We start from the raw sequence: 20,406 nt of genomic DNA, 5'->3' as shown, positions 1-20,406 counted from the left end.
TTCCCGTGTCTGCGTGGATTTCCTCCGGGTGCTCCGGTTTCCTCCCACAAGTCCCGAAAGACGTGCTTGTTAGGTGATTTGGACATTCTGAATTCTCCCTTTATGTACCCGAACAGGCGCCGGAAATGTGGCGCCTCGGGGCTTTTCACAGTGACATCATTGCAGTGTTAATGTCAGCCTACTTGTGACACTAATAAAAATTAGCATTGTAAAAGCGAAAGGGAGGGGGGCAGTGAAAGAGGGCGGAACCAGCAGAGGGGCGGGGCCAGTAGAGGGGGTGTGGTTGTGCTCAGCTGCAGAGTCGGAAAGGGGCGGGCCCGGAAAAGGGGCGGGGCCCCAGAGGACACGGGGCGGGGAGGAGGCGGGGCAGGGAGTGAACTCCTTTTCCTTCCTATTGGCTGAGATTCGTGTCAATCACCAGGCCGCGCCTCTTCTCGCGCCGGGGCTTCCCGTTCGGTTTCTTCCCGCCTCATTTCGAACTTTCTCCTGGCCTTGTCCACACTGGACAGGTTAGATTCCATCCGAGTGGAGCGGAGCGGACGGCACTGGACTGGATGACCGATCGGGGCTGTAGCGGGCCGGCCGACCGGCCCCTCGGAGGGGGAAATGACTGAGGTGAGAGTTAAAAGGGACAAATCGGAAATTGTGATCCAAAAGATAAGGAGTTGGAGAGATAGGAAAAGTGAGAAAAGCAGGAAAAGGGGAAGAGAAAACAGAACAAATGAAGCAGAAGAGATAGTGATTGAATCAAAGGAGAATCAGTAAAAGACTCAGAGTGAGGAGTGGGAAGAGGCTGGAGGAGGAAAGAACGACACACGCAGGGGACCAGGAGAGAACTTTCCAGATGTGTGTGTGTGAGTGGCTCCGGGATGTATTTACCATGACCGTGTCTGTGTAACCTGTACAGTTCGGATCGATTATAGTTTTACTGTAAATGCTGACCTGACACCAGTTCGGTGAGACTTTGGATTCAGACTAGGCCTTCAGGCCGGATTTCTAGATCCACTTTCAATGTTGCCGCAAACCGATTGTTACACTTGGCATCACCAGTGCTCCTAGTGTGAAATGTTAGAGGAATACTGAAGGCTGAGAGTACTTTTCGGGATGGAGCCAATTTGCCAGCCCTGTGTGAACGACTGAATTGAAGTTCTCTTTCCGCGGCCCAGGATTAAATATAAACCAAGATGTTTATATATGTGGGCTTAAAACATCATTTTGCCACAGGATCTTGTTCCATCAAAATGAGTAACGCAGGGTAGAGATGTTCTGTCTGCTGTCCTACAACTGAGAATGCTGCTTGTTTTCTAATGTTAGGCTGAATTAGCACACTTTTTAGTGTAATTCATTCTACTTTAAATACATATCTATAGAAGTTACAGTAAGAAGTCTTACAACACCAGGTTAAAGTCCCAACAGGTTTGTTTCGATGTCACTAGCTTTCGGAGCGCTGCTCCTTCCTCAGGTGAACAAACCTGTTGGACTTTAACCTGGTATTGTAAGACTTCTTACAGTGCTCACTCCAGTCCAATGCCGGCATCTCCACATTATAGAAGTTACAACATTGGAAGTAGGCCATTTGATCCAATGAGCTGGTGCTTGTTTTTAGTTATGAGCAAATAGTCCTATTCATCTCTAATAGAAAGAACCAGCTGTTTTTCTCCATCAATTGATGCTGTGCTGCTATATTTCCTTCTATGTGAGACGCAAAGCTTTTTTACTAAGTTATTTGTAAGGCACCTTCTCAAATGCTTCTTAAAACTCTATGCATGTCTGCAACCTATTCTGTAATCAATCTATTTGCTACTTCGAAACTCAGTTGAATTTATCCAAACAGAAAGACTTTCATTTATGGATGTACTTTTCTCAACCACTAAAGTGTCACTTTTGCAAGGTACGAAATGCCACAGCCAAGTTGCACATGACAAACGCTCATAAAGGTGTGATGCGATATTGACCACCTAATCTTTTCTTAAATTTTGATTGAGAGATAAATATTGGATAGGGCAAAGGAGATCATTTTTTTGAAATAGTGCCATGAGATCTTTTACCCGAGCACCAAATGGGACCTTAATTTAACATCTTATCCAAAAGACAGTACCTGTGACAGAGCAGTACAGCCTTGGTACTGCACTGGAGCATCAGCCTTGATTTTTGTGCTGGAGTGGAAACCTGCAATCATGTGATTCAAAGATAAGATTGCTACCCACTGATCCACAGCTGACAATCACAAATCTATGCTGGCTGTTCTTCACTAACCCCTACAATTGTAGATGCTTACTAATTTATATTTTAATTAAATGTGCTCTAAGAGTTTGTGCACAATTATGTTTGCTAACTTTGCTAAAGCTGGCTGCCAGTAAACAACAGTGCAGGGCAAGGGGTTGGTTTTCCAAGTGTCTGGGATTTAGTGAGATTAGGTTTACATTACACGTTCTTTGGCCTCCAAAACTCTGCTGCAGGAGACAACTGCGCAAACACTCCACTGACATTACTTTTGAAAGGACTGTACAAAATCTTGTGTACTTTGCCTGGTCTTTGAGTGGCCCAGCAGAGCTGCTTTCTTAAATCTTGCACTCTTGCCACTGGACTTCTTTCTGAATTGGCAGTGAAGTAAGTGCATTCCATGTTTTGGCCTTGCTCAGTAGAACACTATTAGAGACCTAGGACTTCAGCCTGTTCTTGCAATTAACAAAGCCAATTAGGATTTTCATCAACATGAGCAAAAAGAGAATACAAATCAAAAGAAATATAGTGACTTTGAAAGGACTGGGTTGCTTATGGGGTCACAAATCTGTAACTCATTTCCTACTTGCTGCAGTTTTTGGGTAAGTTTACACAATTCTGTTCTCTTCACTCATTGCTCTCCTGCTGTGCTTTGTCTTACTTTCTGACTGATTGCAACCTAATCGTTTGCTTATAGATCATTGCCAAAACTTCCAAGGAACTTCTCATTATGATACAGCACACTGCTCCACCCTCCTCTCCCTTGAGGACTTATTACCTCCTCTGAACGCCAGCGTTGCCAATTTCTCAAGGCCTTTACTACCTTCTCTGAGGTCGACCGTTGCTTATGGACCCCCTTTTTAAAGTTACCCACTATCTGGGGTCTTCTGACTTTTCTATCCCTTGTTCCTTCTGGTGGTTGTTGCATTAATGCTGTACAATTTTAAATGCATTACTACTTTAAGACTGTCAATCTTTTTTTGCTCACAGCTGCTGTTTCTTTCTCTCTCTCTCTCTATCTATATCTCCCTCTCTCCCTCCCTCTCTCTCTCCCTCCCCCTCTCTCAGTCTGTACTTTCCCATGCTTCTGTCTGTGCTTTCCCATGTTTCTGGTGTTTTAGCAGGAACTTGCAGCCCTCCTCATGAAAGCCCTTAGAAATTTTCACTGTTTTCTTTATGTGGAAAACTTTCTCAATGTTTGCCACAGCTCCCTTCTAAGCCTTTCAGTAATCTCAAATAAAAGTAAACTTTACTCCCGATATGCCTTTTTTTTGTCAGTTTCACCAGTTTCAGTGCTCAAATTCCACATGGCTCTATTTAAAACTTTTTGTTCCCTGTCCAGATGGAAGTCTTCACTGACATAAAAGACATAGACCCTCACTGCCAGCAGTCCACCAGTGCAGGGATCACTTCCTGGACCCTCTGCAGGCTCTACTCAGATTGGGAGCCTCAGCCTCTTGGGGCATTTATAAAAATAATTTTTTAAAAAATTAATCTTTATTGTCACAAATAGGCTTGCATTAACACTGCAATGGAGTTACTGTGTAAATCCCCTAGTTGCCACATTCCAGCGCCGGTTCAGGTACACTGAGGGAGAATTCAGAATGTCCAAATTACCTAACAGCACGTCTTTCGGGACTTGTGGGAAGAAACCGGAGCACCCGGAGGAAACCCACGCAGACACGGGGGGAACGTGCAGACTCCGCACAGACAGTGACCCAAGCCGGGAATCGAACCTGGGACCCTGGTGCTATGAAGCCATGGTGCTAACCACTATGCTACCATGCTTTTCTGTAGTTTCTTGGGACATTTTTCCCTTTTATTGTTGACACTGCTTCCAGTGCTCTCCTTTTTTTTTTTTAAACTTCATTTCCCTTTCTCAGGATCACAGCTCTTGCTTCTGAGGATTATTTTCTACATTTTCCCAAACCCGACTACTAGTTAAGTTTGCTCTGATGCCAATCTGGGGGAATCATGGCGTGAGCTGGGTGCATGATTGTTTCATTGCATCATTTCAGATTTATTAAGTGGTGACAAATTGACACATTCCTGCTTCATGTTATAAAATAACCATCAGCTTTGTATCTCTTTTTATAAATTTCAGCTAGGTTAGAGCATGGAAGGAAATGTTTAAATTGTAACCATTTCCTTTGCCCTTTCGGTATTGAGAGGATGTAGATATTGTCGTTTTCATTGGCCATCACTCAGCTGATGTAAACAATATTTGTTTACTCGGCTGCTGAGAGGATTTTAAAGGCTTGCTCCTGTGGTGAAGCCTCGGTTTTTATGTGATGTAAGGAGCTGCTTGGACCAAGTAAATATGCTGGAACAATTTTGCCTTGTATTTAGTTAACTGTTTTCAATTGTGAATCTGTTGCCAATTGCCACCAGAGTCACTAATAATGATGCCAATTAATAATGATGCCCTTTAGAGTCGCCAGGTATCAAATGATACCACCACAAGGTTTTACTCACAGATATCGATCAAAGATGGTTTATTTGCACACAAGGATTACTTCGACATGCAACACAAAACACTACAAGTTAAACTACATCTAACAACTACAATAACCTATACTTAACTTCAGAGCAACCGGCTCTATGCAGATGGACAAGGCCTTTGTCTAGATCTTGCGTGGCTGGGTGGAAGAAGTGGCTCTGTTTCTGCTGGGCTCATCCGTCTGGTAGCGATCGTTGGGCTTGAACGTGTCTGTCTGGTCGTTATGCTACACTTGGGTTGGCATAGGCCGGATCCAAGAGAGACCGAGCACATGGCTGTGTCTCTTCTTATCCCTCTGGGATTTCGCACTCTTTGGGGCGGTCCTTAACTTGGACCCAATAATTCGACAGGCTTCGATCACTGCCTTCGATTTTGGCTAATAAAGGGGTGGGTGCCTTGATGGCTGGGCATGTCCTTAGCGATCATTAACCTTGGTTGTTTGGGCTCCCTGGGTAAAGGGAGTGGCGCCAATTAGTCTATCTGTATTGGTTACCTGAGTACAGTTCTTTTGTTCTGGGGAAATGGGCCATTAGAATGCAAACGAGCGGGGGTTTCGATCGCGTCTAGCTATCTGGGTTGCAAATACACACACAAGCTCTGAGTTTGTCTGAGTCCTGGGTTGGCCATAATTCCCATGGTCCTTTGCAGGTGGCCATCTGAGATGGCTACAAATCTACACTTTCCAGTTATGGTTAGCTCTCATTCTTGACTGTTTATTTGCTATGTGAACATCAACTGTAATATCCATAGAAAACTGGTGCCCTCTGGGATTTAGATGTGTAATAAATTACCTTTGAGCTATCATATTTGTGTAAACTTTGTTATTGCAATCTTTCATGTGGTATGCTTTGTAAATACCCACTGACTTTGGGACTTGTTGGTACACTACTGTAGTTGGTACATTATTCTAGTATGCCTTATTCTGACTCTTTTTATTCTTCACATTGTAAATAATTACTCGGTACCATACTTTACAAACGCTCAGATCCACATTTCAGTTTGCCTAGGCTGGTTTAGCACAGTGGGCTAAACAGCTGGTTTGTAATGCAGAACAAGGCCAGCAGTGCAGGTTCAATTCCCATACCGGCCTGCCCGAACAGGCACCGGAATGTGGCGACTAGGGGCTTTTCACAGTAACTTCATTGAAGCCTACTTGTGACATAAGTGATTATTATTATTATTATTGCTTATTTATTATTTCTGATTGAATTCCTGGAAATTCAATTGAAGTGAAGGAAACGGTACATGTGCCACTGAACCTTGATGGTAGATTGAACCTTGATGACACTTGACTTAAAAAAAAAACAGGACGGGATTCTCTGATCCTGAGGTTAAGTGTTGACGCCGTCGTAAGCGCCGTCGCATTTTACGACGGCGTCAACCGGCCCCCAGGAGCAGCGATCCTGAGCCCTACAAGGGGCCAGCACGGCATTGGTCAAACGGGTGCCGTGGTCTGCGCATGCGCGCCACAGCCTGCACGAACACGCGCATGCACGGTAGCTTCCTTCTCCGTGCCGGTCCCGACGCAACATGGCGGAGAACTACAGGGGCGGGCGCGGAGCGGAGTAAAAGAGGCCCTCACCAGGAAATGTCGGCCTGCTGATCGGTAGTACCCGGGGTCGGATCCCCCCCCCCTCCCCCACACCAGACTGCCCCCCGCAGGATGGACGGCGAGGTCCCGCTGGGTAAGACCACATGTGAATGGCACCGACGGGACTCGGGCTATCTTGGCGGCCACTTGGCCCATCCCGCGTGGATAATCGCTTGGGGAGGGGGGCGCGTAGAGCGGCTCCCGACCGGTGCCGCACCAACCGAGCCGCCGCCAATGCCGCTGATTTTCCGGTGAACCGAGAATCGGTGGACCGGATTTCGGGCGTCGTCGTGTGAATTGCGCCCGGCCCACCGATTCTCCGACCCGGCCCCAGGGTCAGAGAATCCCACCCATAGTTTCTGGATTGTTTGGGTATGGTTTGTTTAACAATTGGAAGCAGTATTTTCAAAAGAGATACTTTAATTTTTTTTAAAATATATATTTTATTACATTTTTAAAACAAATTTTTCCGTTTTTACAAATCAACATACAAATAATACAATAACTAGTAAATAACATTATTTAAATAATATAGTGAACTAACAAAATAACAAAAAATAGTGCTCCCCCCCCCGGGTTGCTGCTGCTGTCACTCTATCTTCCCTTAACGTTAGGCCAGATAGTCAAAGAACGGTTGCTACCGCCTGGAGAACCCCTGAGCCGATCCTCTCACGCAAATTTTATTCGTTCCAGCTTTATGAACCCTGCCATGTTGTTTATCCAGGCCTTCATGCTGGGGGGTTTCGCTTCCTTCCACATGAGTAAAATCCTACGCCGGGCTACTAGGGACCCAAAGGCCAGAATATCGGCCTCTTTCGCCTCCTGCACTCCCGGCTCTTCCGCTACCCCAAATATCGCTAACCCCCAGCCTGGCTTGACCCGGACCTTCACCACCTTTGAAATCAGCGCCCCCCCAGAACTCGTGCAGTGCCAGACACGACCAGAACATGTGTGTGTGGTTTGCCGGGCTTCCCGAGCACCTCCCACACCTGTCCTCCATTCCGAAGAACCTGCTCAGTCTTGCTCCCGTCATATGTGCTCTGTGTAGAACCTTAAATTGAATCAGGCTAAGCCTGGCACACGAAGACGAGGAATTTACCCTGCTTAGGGCATCAGCCCATAGCCCCTCCTCAATCTCCTCCCCCAGCTCTTCTTCCCATTTTCCCTTCAGCTCCTCTATCATCGCCTCCCCCTCGTCTCTCATCTCCTGATATATTTCGGACACTTTGCCCTCCCCGACCCATACCCTGGAAATCACTCTATCTTGGATCCCCTGTGTCGGGAGCAGCGGAAATTCCCTCACCTGTTGCCTCATAAACGCCCTCACTTGCATATATCTGAAGATATTCCCTGGGGGCAACTCATATTTTTCCTCCAGCGCTCCCAGACTTGCAAACGTCCCGTCTATAAACAGGTCCCTCAGTTTCCTAATTCCTACTCGTTGCCAACTCTGGAACCCCCTGTCCATCCTTCCTGGGACAAACCTGTGGTTATTCCTAATCGGGGACCACACCGAGGCACCCGTCACCCCCCTGTGTCGCCTCCACTGCCCCTGATCCTCAAGGTTGCCACCACCACTGGGCTTGTGGTATACCTTTTCGGGGAGAACAGCAGCAGCGCCGTGACCAGCGCCTTTAGGCTCGTTCCTTTACAGGACGCCATCTCCAGCCTCTTCCACGCCGCCCCTATCCCTCCCTCATCCACTTACAAACCATCGCCACATTGGCGGCCCAGTAGTAGTCGTTCAGACCCGGCAGCGCCAGTCCCCCTCTATCCCTACTGCGCTGCAGGAACCCCCTCCTTACTCTCGGGGTCTTCCCTGCCCACACAAAGCTCATAATGCTCCTGTCTAGTTTTTGAAAAAGGCCTTTGTGATCAGAATGGGGAGACACTGAAACACGAAAAGAAACCTTGGGAGGACCATCATTTTCACCGCCTGCACTCTGCCCGCCAATGAGAGTGGCAACATATCCCACCTCTTGAAGTCGTCCTCCATCTGCTCCACCAGTCGCGTCAGATTAAGTCTGTGTAGAGTTCCCCAGTTCCTGGCTACCTGGATCCTCAGATATCAAAAGCTGCTTTCCACTCTCCTTAATGGCAGAGCGTCTATTCCTCTTCCCTGGTCCCCGGGGTGTATTACAAAAAGCTCGCTCTTCTCCATATTTAGCCCGTATCCCGAGAAATCTCCAAACTCCCTCAGTATCTGCATAACCTCTGGCATCCCCTCTACAGGGTCCGCAACATATAGCAGTAAGTCATCAGCGTAGAGGGACACTCGATGCTCCTCTCCCCCTCTAACCACTCCCCGCCATTTCTTAGAGTCCCTCAACGCTATGGCCAGTGGTTCAATTGCCAACGCGAACAGTAATGGGGACAGGGGACACCCCTGTCTTGTTCCCCTGTGTCGCCGAAAATACCCCGATCTTTGCTGGTCTGTGACTACACTTGCCACTGGGGCCCCATATAGGAGTCTGACCCATCTAACAAACCCCTCCCCGAACCCAAACGTCCTCAGCACCTCCCACAAATAGTCCCACTCCACCCTATCGAATGCCTTCTCCGCATCCATCGCCGCCACGATCTCTGCCTCTCCCTCCGCTGGGGGCATCATCATCACCCCCAGCAGCCGTTGAATGTTAACGTCCAGTTGTCTCCCCTTTACAAACCCTGTCTGGTCTTCATGCACCACCCCCGGGACGCAATCCTCTATCCTTGTCGCCAGCACTTTTGCCAGCTGTTTGGCGTCTACATTTAGGAGTGAGATAGGCCTGCATGACCCGCATTGCAGCGGATCTTTATCCCGCTTCAGAATTAGTGATATCGTCGCCTCCGACATTGTCGGGGGTAGTATCCCCCTTCCCTGGCCTCGTTAAAGGTTCTCGCCAGCAGCGGGGCCAACAGGTCCACATATTTCCTGTAGAATTCCACTGGAAACCCGTCTGGTCCTGGGGCCTTCCCTGCCTGCATGTTCCCCAGTCCCTTAGTCACCTCGTCCACCTCGATTGGCGCCCCCAGACCTGCCACCTCCTGCTCCTCCACCCTCGGGAACCTTAGTTGATCCAGAAAATGTAGCATTCCCTCTTTTCCCCCTGGGGGTTGGGACTTATATAGCCTCTCATAAAAGGTCTTAAACACCTCGTTTACCTTCCCTGCTCTCTGCTCCATAGTTCCCGTTTCATCCCTAACTCCCCCAATCTCTCTCGCGCTATCCTCTTACGAAGTTGATGGTCCAGCAGCCGGCTCGCCTTTTCCCCATATTCATATCGCCTCCACTGTGCCTCTGCCTTTCCTGTGGTTAGCAGGTCAAATTCCGTCTGAAATCTTCGCCTTTCTCTATATAGTCCTTCGTCTGGGGCCTCCGCATATCTTTTATCCACCCTCAAAATCTCCCCCACTAATCTCTCCCTTTCTTTGCCCTCTTGTTCCTCCTTGTGGGCTCTAATGGAGATCAGCTCTCCTCTAACCACCGCCTTCAGCGCTTCCCATACTACCCCCACCTGAACCTCACCATCGTCATTGACCTCCAGGTATCTCTCAATACACCCCCGCACCATTCCACAGACCCCCTCTTCCGCCAATAGTCCCACATCCAGTCGCCAGAGTGGGCGCTGCTCCCTCTCCTCTCCTAGTTCCAGAACCACCCAATGCGGGGCGTGGTCTGAAACGGCTATGGCCGAATACTCCGTTCCTGCCACCTTCGAGATCAGTGCCCTACTCATAACAAAGAAGTCTATTCGGGAATATACCTTGTGGACGTGGGAGAAAAAGGAAAACTCTTTAGCCAACGGCCTAGCAAACCTCCACGGATCCACTCCCCCCATTTGTTCCATAAATCCCCTAAGCACCTTGGCTGCTGCCGGCCTTCTCCCGGTCCTGGATCTAGACAGGTCTAGCCCTGGATCCAGCACAGTGTTGAAGTCCGCGCCCCCCCCCCCCCCCCCCCATTACCAAGCTTCCCACCTCCATCTCCGGGATACGTCCCAGCATCCGCTTCATGAATCCCGCGTCATCCCAGTTCGGGGCATATACATTCACCAGCACGACCGCCTCTCCCTGCAATCTACCACTTACCATCACATATCTGCCCCCGTTATCCACCACTATATTCTTAGCCTCGAACGACACCCGTTTCCCCACCAGTATCGCCACCCCCCTGTTTTTCGCGTCCAACCCTGAGTGGAATACCTGTCCCACCCATCCTTTTCTTAACCTAACCTGATCCGCCACCTTCAGGTGCGTCTCCTGGAGCATGACTACGTCCGCCTTCAGTCTCTTTAAGTGCGCGAACACCCGGGCCCTCTTAATTGGCCCATTTAGGCCTCTCACATTCCACATGATCAGCCGGATTGGGGGGCCGCTTCTCCCGCCCCACCCCCCCCCCCCCCCGGACTAGCCATCCCCATTTCTGGGCCATCCCCCCCCCCCGTCCAGGTCCCGCGCACCCATCTGTCCCCCAGGCGGCGCCTTCCCATCCCGACCACCTCTTCTCTTGCCAGCTCCTCCTTGCACTCAGCAGCAGCAACCCAGTTAGCCCCCCCCCCCGCTAGATCCCCCTCTAGCATGGTTACTCCCCCCATAATGCTTCCGAAAGTCAGCTAGCTCTAGCTGACCCCGGCTTCCCCCATTCTCTCTTTGACCTCCCTGCGTGAGGGGCTCTCTTCCTTCCTGCACCTATCTTCCCGCCATCATCTCCATAGCGCGGGAAAACCCCGTGCTTTCCTATCGGCCCTGCCCCCTATGGCGCAGCTCCCTCATTCCCCCTCCCCCTCTCTGTCCCTTTTTCCCACCGGCGCCCACATTTCTTCGTGCCCCCCCATCAGGGGGAGAGAAATTCCCCATCCAACATTGCTGTGTAATAAACCTCCCCTTTCCCCACTTTACATTCCTGTACCACCACCTCGTTGCTTCCCCAACCCCCCCAACATTAAACTCTCAGATCTAGTCCAGTTTCTCTTCTTGAATGAAGGTCCATGCCTCATCTGCCGTTTCGAAGTAGTAGTACTTGCCCTGATGCGTGAACCACAATCGCGCCGGCTGCAGCATCCCAAATTTTATTTTCTTCCTGTGAAGCACCGCCTTGGCCCGATTAAAACTCGCCCTCCTTCTCGCCACCTCCGCACTCCAGTCCTGATACACACGTAACACCACATTCTCCCACTTGCTACTCCGTACCTTCTTGGCCCAGCTCAGGACCGCCTCCATGAAGCGGTGGAATCTCACCACTATCGCCCTTGGTATTTCACCCACCTTTGGTCTTCTCACAAGGACCCGGTACGCTCCTTCCACCTCCAGGGGGCCCGTTGGGGCCTCAGCTCCCATTAGCGTATGGAGCATCGTGCTCACATAAGCCCCAACATCAGCTCCCTCTGCTCCTTCGGGGAGACCTAAAATCCATAGGCTCTTCCTCCTCGAGCTGTTCTCCAGGGCTTCCAGCCTTTCGATGCACCTCTTATGTAGCGCCTCATGCGTCTCCGTTTTTATCACCAGGCCCTGTGTCCTATCCTCATTCTCGGGTGCCTTTGCCTTCACTGCACGGAGCTCTATCGCCTGGACCTTTTGTGTTTCCTTCAGTCCCTCGATTGCCAATAACATTGGCGCCAGCACCTCTTTCTTTAGTTCCTCCACACATCGTCGGAGGAATTCCTGCTGGTCCGGGCCCCATGCCGTCTGGGCTCCATCCGCCGCCACCTTGCTTCTCCCTTCTCTTCTCTGCCGCTGCTCCAAAGGATCCTTCGCAATCTGGCCACTATCACTGGTCCGTTCCATACACACGCGGGGCGGGGGGGGAGAATCTTCCTTCGTCACTCCACACTGGGCTTGGTCTAAAAAAAATTCCGTTGTAGCTCCCGGAAAGAGCCCAAAAGTCCATTAGAGCGGGAGCTGCTGAAACGTGCGGCTTAGCAGTGCATCGCCGCAACCGGAAGTGAGAGATACTTTAATGATGCGATTAGAAACATGAAGCAATTTATTTTTGCTTGCCATTTCACAGTTACCTCCTATTTTCAGCATTGCTGTTTTTAAAGTGTGGGCTGATCCTGCTCAATTTAGGATCAGGAGTAGGCCTTTCAGCCCCTAGAGGGAGCCCACCATTTAATGAAATGAAAATGAAAATCGCTTATTGTCACAAGTAGGCTTCAAATGAAGTTACTGTGAAAAACCCCTAGCCGCCACATTCCGGCGCCTGTTCGGGGAGGCTGTTACGGGAGGCTGTAATGAGATCATGGCTGATCTGTGGCCTAATTCCCTATACCTGCCTTTGGCCTATATCCTTTAATATCTTTGCTTAATAAAAATCTATCTATCTCAGATTTAAAATTAACAACTGTTCTCGCTTCAACTACTGGTTGTGGGAGAGAGCTCCAAACCTCCACCACCCTTTGTGATGAAGATGTGCTTCCTAACATCTCTCTTAACGTTTAGCTTATGACCCCTAGTTTTAGAATCTCCAGCTAGTGGAAATAATTTGTCTTTATCTACCATGTCTTTTCCTGTTAATATCTTGAAGACTTTGATCAGATTACCCCTTATCCTCTTAAATTCTAGTGAAAACAGGCCTAATTTGTGTAATCTCTCCTCGTAATTTAACTCCTATAGTCCAAGTATCACTTTTGTAAACCTACATTGCACTATCTCCAAGGCCAATATATTCTTCCTCAGGTGTGGTGCCCAGAACTGCTCACAGTACTCCAAGTGGGGTCTAACTCTGATTTTGTGCAGCTGCAGCACAACTTCTGTGTCTTTATTCTTCAATCCTCTAGATATAAATGCTAGCATTCTATTAGCCTTTTTGATTTTTTTTCCGCACTTGTTCATGTCATTTTAAGGATCAATGCATCTGAACCCGAAGTCTTTTTGGACATCCACTGTACTTGACGGCTTCCCATTTAGAAAGTACCCGACTCTATTCTTTTTTTGGTCTAAAATAGATAACCTCACCCTTGTTTACATTGAATTCCATCTGCCATAATTTTGCCCATTCACCGAGAATGTCAATATCTCCGTGCAATTTTATACTATCATATAGACTGCCAAAATGCCACCTAACTTTGTATCATCAGCAAATTTGGACATGCCATCATCCAAAACGTTAATGAATAACTAAGGCCCCAACACAGATCCCTGTGGTACACCACTAGTCACATCCTGCCAATTAGAGTACTGACCCATTATCCCCACTCTCTGTCGCAGTCAGCAATTGGCTGATAGTGGTTCCTAGATTTGATATTATTAAATGCAAAGGGTCCTTCCTCGTGATCAGGGCACGTTTATCTGCTGCACAGCATGTTTTACAAGTGTGTCTGTGCAACTTAGACCGCAGGTTTGGGAAAGTGACTCACTCACCAACAAAAACACCGCATATGCAAATAATGCATTTAACTTTGTGAACCATCCAAAGGCATTATCAAACAGAATTTGACAGTGAGCCAAATCAGGAGATAAGCATGGTTGACAAATGATTGGTCAAAGAAGTAGATTTTAAGGAATTCCTTAAAGGAGGACCGAGAAGAAGAGAGGAAGTTGAAGGCATGCCTGCCAATGGTGGAGCGATTTTAAAATGGAAATTGTAGGAGTGTAGATATCTCGGGTTGTAGGGATGGTAAAGGTTAGAGGTAAGGAAAGGTGAGGCCCTGGAAGGATTTGAAAACAAGGATGGGAATTTTACAATGGAGGTGTTGCTGGACTGTGATGATAGGGGAATGGGATTTAGTGTGAGTTAGGACATGGGCAGTAGAGTTTTGGATTATTGTCAAGGTTACAAAAGATGGGATGCATCAGGTCAGTTCGAAGTCCGGGTAGGCATAATTTCCCATGTTGATTATGCCTCTTGCCCTGCTGTAAGAGATTTAATTGATTCTATGCTATAATTTGTGTGATTCAACAATATTCATCAGGAGAAGTTACTGCAGTTTCAGCCATAAGTTCTATTTGCTGCAGTTGTGGGAAGTGCATTTTAAATAGAATCTGTAAGCAGACTTTGCTTTGCTATTTGCTGTAAAGTGCACTGTTTTCTGTGGGTTCTGCCATTATTCCTGCCATGCTTCTGTTTCATTAGCTGACACAGTTGTGTCACTTGGTAGACTGCAAATGGTCCATCTTGTACAAACAGCTGGAAACTAAATGTAAAAATGTAAGGATCATTAAGTCTAACTACTGAGAAAACATTTTAAGCAGCTCTCCTGGTCGTGGCAAGAGTCCTGATTGTGTTCCATTTGGCCTACAGCTATCTGGACAACCTATGATTTAGGAAGGCAGCAACAGGAGCATAAAAAGACAGTTTAAGTCAGTGATACTTCAGTAAATGGTGAACAAGTAATAGTTTTGAGTTTAAAGTTTCAGCAGAAAGCTACTCTTAAAACCAGCTGTCTTCTAGTCTTTATTGATGATGGTGACAAGGTTAGTGCAGTGGTAATGTTACTGGACAATATAATTCAGAGGATTGCACGAATACTGCAGGAATGTACCTTTAACTTCTAACCTGGTAGCTTGTGAAATTAAAATTCAATCAATAAATCTTAACAAAAAAATTTAGCCTCAGTAATGGTGACCATGAAACTACTGGATCATCCTAAATCCCATCTGGTTCACTGATCTCTTGTTGGGAAGGAATTCTGCTGTTCCTACCCAGACTGGTCTACAGGTGGCTCCAGACTCTCAGCAGTGCGGTTTCCCTCTGAAATGGTTTGGCAAACCACTCAGTTGGATCAAACTGCTACAGAATAGTTAGAGTAAAATCTCATTTGAGTTGAACATTATATGTAAGAAAACATTTGAGGGTAGGAAAAGCACTGAATGTACTTTAGATGAGGGACTTCGAAGTTCGTTTGAAGTGTGGTTTCATAGCACCACTACTGACTGATTTGGCCAAGTCCTGAAGGACATATCTGTCAGACTTGGCCTGCAGAAGGTGGTGAGAAAACCACCAGCAAGAAACAGGAGGAAAAGAGCTACTGTATCTCACCCCCAGAAAAGTCTTATCTTCACTGAGCAAACCCACCGCCGTGCTAAATGGGATAGATTTGGAACAGATCTAGCAACTCAAACTGGGAACCTGTGTAGAATTGTGGATCATTGGGAGCAGCAGAATTGTATGAAACAAGAAACTAATCTCATAGCCTGGCACATTTTTCATTCTACTAAAGCCATTCAGTGAGTGGATCGTTTCTCTTTCAATGAGGAGTGCAGGACAGAAGTCCAGGAGCAACATTAGGCATATCTAAAACTGAAATGTCAATCTGATGAAACTGCAACACGTGATGACTTGACTTAAATGCGCAACATCTGGATCAGCATGCGATAGACAAAGAACAAAGAAAAATGCAGCACAGGAACAGGCCCTTCAGCCCTCCAAGCCTGCGCCAACCATGCTGCCCGTCTAAACTAAAATTGTCTACACTTCCGGGGTCCTCTATTCCCATCCTATTCATGTATTTGTCAAGATGCCCCTTAAACGATGCCTCCGGCAGCGAGTTCCAGGCACTCACTACCCTCTGTGTAAAAAAACTTGCCTCATACATCTCCTCTAAACCTTGACCCTCGCACCTTAAACCTATGCCCCCCTAGTAATTGATCCCTCTACGTTTGGAAAAAGTCTCTGACTATCCACTCTGTCTATGCTCCTTATAATTTTGTAGACCTCTATCAGGTCGGCCCTCAACCTCCGTCGTTCCAATGAGAACAAACCAAGTTTATTCAACCTCTCCTCATAGCTAATGCCCTCCACACCAGGCAACATCCTGGTAAATCTCTTCTGCACCCTCTCTAAAACCTCCACATCCTTCTGGGAGTGTGGCAACCAGAATTGAACACTATACTCCAAGTGTGGCCTAACTAAGGTTCTATACAGCTGCAACATGACTTGCCAATTTTTATACTCAATGCCCCGGCCAATGAAGGCAAGCATGCCTTATGCCTTCTTGACTACCTTCTCCACCTGTGTGGCCCCTTTCAGTGACCTGTGGACCTGTACACCTAGATCTCTCTGACTGTCAATACTCTTGAGGGTTCTACCATTCACTGTATATTCCCTACCTGCATTAGACCTTCCAAAATGCATTACCTCACATTTGTCCGGATTACATTCCATCTGCCATCTCTCCGCCCAAGTCTCCAAACGATCTAAATCCTGCTGTATCCTCTGACAGTCCTCATGGCTATCCGCAATTCCACCAACCTTTGTGTCGTCCGCAAACATCACACCAGTTACATTTTCCCCCAAGTCATTTATACGTACTACAAACAGCAAGACAGAAAAGTGATCCTGCAACCAATGAATTAGATCAAAGTTATGAAGCCTTAAAGCATCCAGTCATGAATGTTGGTGGAAAATTAAACAAATAACTGGAGGAGAAGGCTCCACAAACATCCCCAGCTTCAATGATTGGGGAGGCACAGCATTTCAGTGTAAAGGAAAACACCACCTGCCAACTGTTAAAAGCAGACACACCATGTAAGATTGCATTCAATTGATCCCTTAATGGGCTAAATTGCTTGTTTGATTGTTGATGGGGCACATTTGCGACTCTCGCGTGCCCGACACTGAAATATTATGTGAATGCACAATGATCTTGGGACATACGCCTGACATCTTTCACGCGATTTCACGTGTCTCCAGGATAGACAGGCACCAGCCCAAGCAACCTAAATTTCTGGCCCAAGTGTGGTCTCACCCAAAGTTCATTGTAGAGAAGACTTATTTTATTCTTGTACTTGAACCCCCTTGCAATAAAGACCAACATGCCATTTGCTTTCCTGATTGTTTGTTGTACCTGCTCGCGAACTGTGATCCTGGCTGGAGGACACCCAACTCTCTTTGAGCAATATCATTTACAAGTTTCCTGCCTTTTAGAAAAAAAACCTGCTTTACTATTACTGCCAAAGTGAATTAGCTCAAAATTCCCCACAATCCACTCTTTCTTATCCTGTCTTTATTTCTTCTGTACTTAATTCATCCAATTTCCTTCCATCCATTGATGACAAAAAGTCATCCAGACTTGAAACGTTAGCTCCCCGCTCTCTCCACAGATGTTGTCAGACCTACTGAGCTTGTCCAGTATTTTTGATGTTTATTTCAGATTCCAGCATCCGCAGTGATTTGGTTTTATACTGATCCTTATGGTTCCCTGCTAGTTACAGCCTTCCAACCCAAAAATGGTCTGTTTATTCCTTCTGTTTTAGATCTGTTAAACCAATCCTTAATCCGTGCTAATATACCACCTCCATCCTATGAACCCTAATTTTGTGCAATAACCTCTTTTGCGTGGCCTCTTTTCCAATGTTTTTTCTCCACTACAACAATGGCTACACTTCAAAACTACTTAAGTGACTGTAGAGCACTTTGTGAAGTTTGGTGGTTGTGAGAAGTGCTATATAAATGCAAGTCTTTTGTTTTGAAAGTCCAAATACACTCCATCCACTGGTCCCTCCTTTTCCACCCTGATCGTTACAATTTGACTGGTCAAACAATATTTCCTCTTCATTAATCCATGTTAATTCTGTCTGATCAAATTATTATTTTCTAGACGTTCTCATTATTTATAATAAGGTTCAACCATTTTTCCTGCGACTGATGTCGGGCTTACTGGCCTATAGTTCCTTGTGTTATCTCCCTCTTTTCTTGAATAGCAGATACACCGTTCCATTCCTCCAATCCAGGGGGAGCATTCTACAATCTAGAGAATTCTGCAAGATCAAAACTAATGCACCAATTATCTCAATAACAATTTCATTTTAAACCCTAATGTTCTCACAAGTCTCTTGAGTCCCCACTATTTCTGGATGATTTTGTGCCTTCTCCAAGATATTTTCCCAGATATTTATTTGCTGTCTCTACTACTTCCTTACTTCCTTTTATAATTTTTCCTCGCTCCAATCTGAAGGGACCCACATTTCCTTTCACTAACCTGTACGTTTTTACACGTCAATAGCAGCTTTTACAATCCTTTTGAAGAGTTATAATCACTTATGACACTGAAGGAGGTGATTTGGTGCAATAAGTCCATGCTGGCTTGCTCTAGAGTAAATCAGCCAATCCCATTCCCCTGCTTTATCCCCTAGCCCTGCAAGTCTATTCCTTTCAAGTACTTTTGCTGGTTTACTTACATTCCATTTTATCATTGAGATTTTAAAAATGTGTCTATTGTTATTCTGAAAAGAACTGGTTCAATTTTTAGAGCCCCCTAGAAGGCCAGCAAATGAGCATTTAGCAGAAGCTCTCGGGGACGATTAATTTATACTGGCATTGTAATCATTTTTGCAGACATGACTCAGTCCTAGTTAAATTAAAAGATGAGCACAAAAGATCTCAGAATCTCTTTTGCACAGAACGTAATTAATGCTTAAAATTCCATAATTCTTCTGTAGATTATGCTGATTCTGGGTGAAGTGCACCAAAGAGGAGCGCAGTTGAGTAGAAACTACACCAACCTATTTGGTTCTTGTGTGAAACAGCAGGAAGGTGAATGTTTTGTCTCCTGACCTCCCCCTCCAGAGGGCAGTTACAATGATTTCACTGTTTTCATTCTTTCTCCTTTACTACTATCGCTCTCTTGGTGAGCTGGTTTGACCTGGAGGTTATATGGGTAACTCTTGTATTAACCTTTACTCCTTCCATTCTCACAAGCGTGCCTGTATTTTGTCTTCAAATATATTTTTAAGATTTCTTGGATGATTAATATGAAACAATTTTTTAGAATTTTGTTAATAGCATTGCATTTACTGTTCTGAAGTTTTGCTTTAGCAGCTGACTAGTAAAGATTTTGTTTTGTGTTGAAATATGTACAGTGCTGGCCTGGACATGTTAGTGATGTGGTTAATGTGCTATAGTACTTGTACAAGCTGTTTCAGCTGTTATCATTAACCTTGTGGCATTTTTCTACTTTAACTGTTAGAAATGAGACTTGTGATTGGAAAAAATAGGAACGGTTTTTACTAAGTAATTGTTTCACTGAGGGGCTTGTGCACTTTATTATCTTGCTAAATTGTAACATTGCAAGGTAAGCATTTGAATTGCGTCATTAGCATACTTGGTATGTCTTTAACTTGGAGTCGAGGCTTGCGGAATGAATGCTGAAGTAATAGAACATTTGAAAATTCTTGCAGTACTGTATATTGTATTTTGTGTGAACTCTGAACCGCAAAGAAGGATAACCATGTTAGGGAATGGAATGTTCCAACTGAGTGCAATGTTCTTGCTGAGTTTATTTGTTAATGGGATGTGCGCTCCACTGGCAAGGTCCATCCACAACTGGTTAGCCGCTTTCTTGAACTGCTGCATTCTTTGGTATGGCTACATCCACAATGTTATTCGGGATGGAGTTCCAGAATTTGTCCCAGCGACAGTCAAGGAATGAAGATCATAGAATCTCTACAGTGCAGAAGGAGGTCATTCGGCCCAATGAGTCTGCACCAGCCCTTGGAAAGAGCCCATGCCTCCACACTATCCCTGTAACCCAGTAACCCTACCTAACGTTTTGGACACTAAGGGGCAATTTAGCGTGGTCAATCCACCTAGCCGACACATCTTTGGACTGTTGGAGGAAACCGGAGCACCCAGAGGAAACCCACGCAGACACTGGGAGAAAGTGCAAACTCCACACAGACAGCCACCCAAGGCTGGTATTGAACCTGGGCCCCTGGAGCTGTGAGGCAGCGGTGCTAACCACTGTGCCACCGTGAGGCCTAAGATTTAGGGTGCCGAGAAAGACACTGCTATTAAACGGCACTTTATCATTTTTTTGGTCTCATAAAATCATAGAATTTACAGTACGGTAGGAGGCCATTCAGCTCATCGAGTCTGCACTGGCCCTTGGAAAGAGCGCCCTACTTAAACCCACACCTCCACCCTATCCCCGCCTAATAATTTTGGACACTTGAGGGCAATTTGGCATGGCCAATCCACCTAACCTGCACATATTTGGGTGTAAACTATGGGTGTAAACCGGAGAACCCAGAGGAAACCCACGTAGACACGGGGAGAAAGTGGTACAGAACGCTAAATGCCAGAGAACATCTGCACTTCTGATCTTTTATAATGGAAGGATGGTCATTGATGAAACAGCTGATTGGCCACACTAAATTACTCTTGGTGTCCAAA

The 20,406-nt window shown here is 46.4% G+C and overlaps 1 protein-coding gene across 2 annotated transcripts in view; it reads left to right on the top strand.

Moving 5' to 3' along the window:
- The first annotated feature begins 448 nt into the window (after positions 1 to 448).
- rbbp8 (retinoblastoma binding protein 8) overlaps positions 449 to 20,406 on the top strand; it is a 243,628-nt gene continuing 223,670 nt past the window's right edge. For both annotated transcript variants that reach the window (XM_072467446.1, XM_072467444.1), the window contains exon 1: positions 449 to 615. The gene's annotated coding sequence lies outside the window, so the exon portion shown is untranslated. The remainder of the gene's footprint in view (positions 616 to 20,406) is intronic.

This window comes from Scyliorhinus torazame, chromosome 11 (assembly GCF_047496885.1).
Source record: "Scyliorhinus torazame isolate Kashiwa2021f chromosome 11, sScyTor2.1, whole genome shotgun sequence".
Classification (NCBI taxonomy): domain Eukaryota; kingdom Metazoa; phylum Chordata; class Chondrichthyes; order Carcharhiniformes; family Scyliorhinidae; genus Scyliorhinus; species Scyliorhinus torazame.
The sequence above is the reverse complement of the archived record's forward strand: the minus strand, read 5'-3'. Positions and strand labels throughout refer to the sequence as shown.